This window comes from Bos indicus x Bos taurus, unplaced genomic scaffold (assembly GCF_003369695.1).
Source record: "Bos indicus x Bos taurus breed Angus x Brahman F1 hybrid unplaced genomic scaffold, Bos_hybrid_MaternalHap_v2.0 tig00011806_arrow_arrow_obj, whole genome shotgun sequence".
NCBI lineage: Eukaryota > Metazoa > Chordata > Mammalia > Artiodactyla > Bovidae > Bos > Bos indicus x Bos taurus.
In genome coordinates this window covers 7,405-14,477 of record NW_020867944.1, presented here as the reverse complement: position 1 = coordinate 14,477, position 7,073 = coordinate 7,405, and the positions used below count along the sequence as shown (strand labels likewise).

At 40.1% G+C, this 7,073-nt stretch overlaps 2 pseudogenes; both read right to left on the bottom strand.

The window, feature by feature from the left end:
• Nucleotides 1–1,092: 1,092 nt before the first annotated feature.
• LOC113889350 lies at nucleotides 1,093–2,370 on the bottom strand (annotated as a pseudogene).
• Nucleotides 2,371–4,599: 2,229 nt separating this feature from the next.
• On the bottom strand, nucleotides 4,600–6,408 carry LOC113889348 (annotated as a pseudogene).
• Between the last annotated feature and the right edge of the window lie 665 nt (nucleotides 6,409–7,073).

Genomic DNA, 7,073 nt, shown 5'->3' with positions numbered 1-7,073 from the left:
GTGAAGTAATAATATATATATAATGATTGGTAAGTGATGGGCAACACAAAACATACAATATGTGTAAAGTATCTACGTTTTTGTTCTCAGTATTTCAAGAAGCAAGCTAATTTTCTTAAGCCTCTTGTAAATTCTTTCATTCTCTATACTGAAACTTTCTTCCAAAATAAGTTAGAATTGTAGCTACAATGTATGCACAATTTCATTTCTTCAAGCACCTGGCAAGATACCTTGTAGGCATATGACATACAATAATAGCTTAAAATATGTTTGAATCATTGACTCTTGACCATTATGTTCTTTCAGTTCAGTTCATTTCAGTCGCTCAGTCGTTTCCGATGTCATTAGCGACCCCATGAAACGCAGCACGCCAGGCCTCCCTGTCCATCACCAACTCCTGGAATTTACTCAAACTCATGTCCATCGAGTTGGTGTTGCCATCCAGCTATCTCATCCTCTGTCGTCCCCTTCTCCTCCTGCCCCTAGTCCTTCCCAGCATCAGGGTCTTTTCCAATAAGTCAACTCTTCACATGAAGTGGCCTAAGTATTGGAGTTTCAGCTTCAGCATCAGTCCCTCCAATGAACACCCAGGACTGATCTCCTTTAGAATGGACTGGTTGGAACTCCTTGCAGTCCAAGGGACTCTCAAGAGTCTTCTCCAACACCACAGTTCAAAAGCATCAATTCTTTGGCGTTCAGCTTTCTTCACAGTCCAACTCTCACTTTCAAGTAAAACTTATGTCATTCTCTTTTATTTCTCTTTAAAAATCTGTCTATCCTTCAAGGCCAAGTAAAAGATGCATGATAGCCATAAATGATTTTGTACAGTCTCTTCCCACCAACTGTATTATGATATTAACTAACACCACTGGCTTGGGAGGTTCCTGAAAGTAAAACTATATCTTTCCCTGTCATCTATTCACTAAATTTAAAGTATAAAATTGGTCATTTATTTAAGACTACTCATTAGTCATCAGGAAAAAAGGAATAACAGAACTAGAGTTTACAGCACATGTACAATATGTTTGATATATTATCTATATTCTTTTGTTCTATATACCACTTTATGAACAAAATATTAAACTGGTTTTGTAGATAATGACTGAGTCAGGTCAATCCATCTTCTCTGACTTAGTCAGAACCAGGTATAGTCTCCTGATCTAAAATTCATATTTTTTCCATTGTTGTTTTTGTTTTTCAAATCTAAAGTTATTTGTTAAGTAAATTTTTGACATAATCCATTCAAAATCAGAAAAGTGTTCTTTAATAACCAAAGTAAATATTTAGCAGTTACATGCCTTCAATGTGAAAACAATTTTGTTTTCATTAGTTTGCTGACTGTGTCCTTGACATCCTTATTTCTCAGACTGTAGATCAGGGAATTCAGCATGGGGATGACCACCGTGTAAAACACAGACGCCACTTTGACTGTGTGCCTGGAGAGTGTGGAGCTGGGCACAGAGTAGAGGAAGAGGATGGTGCCGGGGAAGATGCTGATGGCGGTCAGGCGGGAGGCGCGGGTGGAGAAGGCCGACCACCAGTTAATTGCGTCTTCAAGGTGGTGACAACAATGAACACGCAAGACGTGAGAATGACGAGCAAAGTGATCACCTCATTAAAGGTGGCAACAGTGAAAAGCAGCAGCTGGCTGAGATAAGAATCAGAATAAGAGAGGGAAATCAAGGAAGAAAGCTCACAGAAGTGATTGATTGTGTTGAAACCGTGAAAAGATAATTCGACAGCAGAACACATGAGAGTCAAGGAGCAAGCTACTCCCCATGCATATGACGTGACCACTAACATGGCACAGAGTCTCTGGGACATGACGACTGTGTAGAGCAGAGGGTTGCAAATAGCCACGAAGCCGTCATAGGCCATCACAGCAAACAGAATTAATTCAGTCACCACAAAGGTGCAAACGAGAAAGAACTGCACCATACATCCCCAAAATGAAATGCTCTGTCTTCTGCAAGTAGGTTCACCAGCGTCTTGGGAGCAATGATGGAAGAATAGCAGAAATCCACAAATGAGAGGTGGCTGAGAAAAAAGTACATGGGGGTGTGCAGTTTGGGGTTAACTTTGATGATGACCATCATCCTAAGGTTCCCTGCTATGCTGAAGTTGTAGATGGCCAGAAATACCAGGAAGAGGGGGCTTGCAGTTCTGGGTAGTCTGAGAACCCAAGAGGGCGAATGTGGCCCCAATGGTTATATTTCTCTTGGTCAGAGACATTCTTCCTGATGGATGGATCTGAACATCTGTCTTGCAAATAATATATTAGAAGAGTGACTGACACATCTATTTGCCATGAAGTGATGGGGCCAGATGCCATGATCTTCACTTTCTGAATGTTGAGCTTTAAGCCAACTGTTTCACTTTCCACTTTCACTTTCATCAAGAGGCTTTTTAGTTCCTCTTCACTTTCTGCCATAAGGGTAGTATCATCAGCATATCTGAGGGTATTGATATTTCTTCCAGCAATCTTGATTCCAGCTTGTGCTTCTCCCAGCCCAGCGTTTCTCATGATGTACTCTGCATATAAGTTAAATAAGCAGGGTGACAATACAGTACTTGGATGCCATCTCAAAAACGACAGAATGATATCTGTTCATTTCCAAGGCAAACCATTCAATATCACAGTAATCCAAGTCTATGCCCCAACCAGTAATGCTGAAGAAGCTGAAGTTGAATGGTTCTGTGAAGACCTACAAGACCTTTTAGAACTAACACCCCCCAAAAGCTCAATATACATACAGTTTATATACCAGTTTTTATTCATCTATCTAATAAAAAAATAAATATAACTTATAATACGTGATCGTGAGAGAGAAAAGAATAAATAGTTCCAGGCCCCAAAGATTTCACTGAAGCACACATAAAGGATCTTCCTAGTGCCAGTGAGTACCTACATGTTGTCAAAATGTAATCTCGGTATAATGTTGAGAGGTTAACAGTAATAACCATTGTTCAAACTTGAGGAAACTGAGAAATTGAGAAGTTTGTGTTACTTGTCAAATTAAAAAATAAGAGTCAAATTGCCTATCCCGGTTTTCATAAACTCCAGTGTAGTGCTTTCTAACGTTAGTATAGACACACAGAGAGATGCTTCATTGAGCAAGTGAATTTAATGTAGAAATTTACATAAATCATAATGGAAGCACAAATAAAGTATCAGTGACACATATGAGCCAAGGTTGAAGGAAGAAATGAAGTTTAAACACATAAAGGAAGGATGAACAAAGGTCATTTCATCAAGACACAGAAAAGAAATGTACACAGAGGTTAGAAGTCCACCTATGAGTCACAGTAAGCATTTAATGCATATTTTTAAAGTAAGCCAGAAGAAAGTAATTGAAAGTGAGAAAAGAGGCAAAAGTCAGCAATGCTGCTCTTCATAACAATGGTTATTAAATAATTGCATACATAGAGGTACCTGATGGTCTATAGTCCATGGGGTCCCAAAAGATCCGAACCTAACTTAGTGACTAAACAACAACCAACCAATACATACACATATATAATATATTAATATATCTACATAATATGTAGGCATATACATTTATAAGCATACAGACATAGCTGGGAGATATTATAGGTTTGGTATATTCACTTTATTGTGATAAGGCAAATTAGGCTTCCCTGACAGCTCAGACAGTAAGGAGCCTGCCTGCAGTGCAGGAGACCCTGGTTCGATCCCTGGGTCAGGAAGATGCCCTGCAGAAGGAAACAGCTACCCACTCCAGTATCCTTGCCTGGAAAACCCCGTAGATGGAGGAGCCTGGCAGGCTACAGTCCATGGGGCCACAAAGAGTTGGACACGAGTGAGCGATTTCACTTTCTCTTTCCAACAAGGCAAATATCACTAATAAAGCAGGTCAAACACATTTTCAGTGTGCATATGTCTAAGTATGTACACTGAAATATTATGTCTAAGAAATGTACATATATTGGGACTTCCCTAGTGGTCCAGTGGTTAAGAATCCACTGTCCTTTTCAGGGGACCTGTGCTTGATCCCTTGGGGGCAACTAAGATACCACATGCCACAGGGAACTAAACCCAAACACTGCAACTAGAGAAGTCCACATGCCACAGAGAAGACCCAGCACAGCCAAATAAAATAAAATAATTTAAAAACTTTTTGCAAATCAATAAAAACTAAAAAATATACATATTCTAGTTGAAAAATACTTTAAAATGCTAACACCATCTAAACCTTCAGTGGGTTATAATCTTTTTCAATAGTAACATCAGAGATGGCAGATCACCATAACTTACACAGTAATGAAAAAGTTTAAAATATTGCCAGAATTACCAAAATATGACATGTGACAGAGATAGGAGTGAGCAAATGTTGCTGGAAAAACAGTGCTAATAGACTTGCTTGATGCAGGGTTGCCACAAATCTTCAATCTGTAAAAATGCAGTATCTGCAAAGCACAATACTGTCAAGTGCAATAGACAATATACATCTATGCGCGCGCACACACACACACACACACACACACATATGCTGCTGCTAAGTCGCTTCAGTCGTGTCCGACTCTGTGACCCCATAGACGGCAACCCACCAGGCTCCTCTGTCCCTAGGATTATCCAGGCAAGAATACTGGAGTGGGTTGCCATTTCCTTCTCCAATGCATGAAAGAGACACACATATACACATACATAAAGAGATGACCAATTATGTGTTAGGTATATTCCTAGGCTATTTTCACTTGACATGTAATTTAATTTCCCTACACTTTCTGTAATGTAATTATTATCAATATTTCTATTATTCATATGTGATAATATATGAAACCCCTAAACCACTGGACACTGCAATGACAAAAACAAAAAATAATAAAGGAAGTAAGAACAAAACAATAAAGAGAATATATATATTTATATTTATATACACATATGGAATCTTATTCTCTGTAAAAACTGACAAAGGTGTGTTCCTTATTGTAAAATAATAGGTGTTCAATTATGAAATGAATCGTAGTCCCCATAATGGATGTTAAAATACAATGTGATACTTAGTCCATTAAACTCATGAAAGTCTAAGAGAAAATTAAATTTGTGTGCCTTAACAGTCCAGTATACTGTCCAATTTAAAACATTTTATATAGCATCAAAGCAAAGAAGTAGGCTGCACATTTTGCAATATTCTCAATCAATCCTAAACTTGTAAATTGAAAAGGCACAAAGAGAATTAAAAAGACTCACTCATAGCTATTCACATCTTGACTGCTCTTTTCACTCCAACACTGAAACGCATCATTACCCTTTCATCAGCCTCCAATTTCTAACCCTGAGTCCTGCTAGGAAAATATTCTCTAGGATAATATTTTGGAGCTTACCACTTTTCTGCGCACTTCTTTCACATCCTTGTTCCTCAGACTATAGACCAGGGGGTTCAGCATGGGGATCACTACAGTGCGGAACACTGTGGCCACTTTGTCAGTGCCCATGCTGTTGCCAGAGTGGGGCTGGCAATAAATGAAAAGGACTGTTCTGTGAAAGACGATGATGGCAGTGAGGTGGGAAGCACACGTGGAAAAGCTTTGCATCTTTTGTCTGCAGAGCGCATCCTCAGGATGATGATGAGAATAAACAAGTAGGACGTGAGGATGACCACAGTGGTGATAACCTCATTGAAAGTGGCCACAATGTATAGCACCAATCGATTCCCGGTGACATCAGAGAAAGCAAGACACAAGACAGCGGGAAGATCACAAAAGAAGTGGTTGATCACATTTGATCTGTAGGATGGGATCTGAAGAGCTAAACACAAGTGAGTAACAGAACATACAGTAGTATTGAGATAGCAACAAGACACCAACTCCATGCAGAGATTTCGGGACATGGTGACCATGTAGAGCAGTGGGTCACAGATGGCCACAAAGCAGTCATAGGCCATCACTGCCGGCAGAATGACCTCAGTTATCCCAAATGTGCAAAACAGGTAGAATTGCACAGTGCATTCCAGGAAGGAAATGGCTGTCTTCATTTAAGATGTTAGCTAGCATCTTCGGCATGACGATAGTGGAGTAAGACAAATCCACAAAGGACAAGTGGCTGAGGAAAAAGTACATGGGGGTGTGGAGTCCAAAGCTGACCTGAATGAGAGCAATCATGCCCAGGTTTCCCCAAACTGCGACTCTATAGATGGAAAGAAACAGCAGGAAGAGGAAGACTCTGAGCTCAGGGGCATCTGAGAATCCAAGGAGGAAGTCTGTCACAGCAGTGCAGTTTTCCTTGTCCATGTCCTCCCTTTACCATGGTTGCAGAAAAATATTAATAGTTATTCTCCATGAGATCATCCCCAATTTAGTTTTGACTGTCTCCTAAAAGGGGAGAAGGCAATGGCAACCCACTCCAGTATTTTTGCCTGGAAAATCCCATGGATGGAGGAGCCTGGTAAGCTGCAGTCCATGGAGTCTCTAAGAGTTGGACATGACTGAGCAGCTTCACTTTCACTTTTCACTTTCATGCATTGGAGAAGGAAATGGCAACCCAGTCCAGTGTTCTTGCTGGAGAATCCCAGGGACCAGGGAGCCTGGTGGGCTGCCGTCTATGGGGTGGCACTGAGTCGGACATGACTGAAGTGACTTAGCAGCAGCAGAAGCATTCTCCTAAAAGAGACATGATGATATATAGGGTACATTTTATAACAAATAAATAAGGCATTGCTTTGGGGAAGTTTAGGAAAAGCTCAGAAATTGCATCACTCAAATACATCGAGTCCATAGTTTACTTCACAGATCACAGGAAAGACTTGCATCCATATGAGCCTGTATGATTATGATTCCTTAAACTAGTTATATATAATTCAGAGCTTAGAACTGAATCATCAGAAAGATATCAAATATTATTTAATTATCCATTTAAAAAAATTAAATTAATATATACACAGCACTACATATAAGGGTTTCCCTGTTGGCTTATTTGGCAAAGAACCCGCCTGCAATGTGGGAGACCTGGGTTTGATCCCTAGGTTGCGAAGATCCTCTGGAGAAGGGAATGGCTACCCACTCCAGTGTTCTGGCCTGGAGAATTCCATGGACTGTATAGTCCAAGGGGTAGC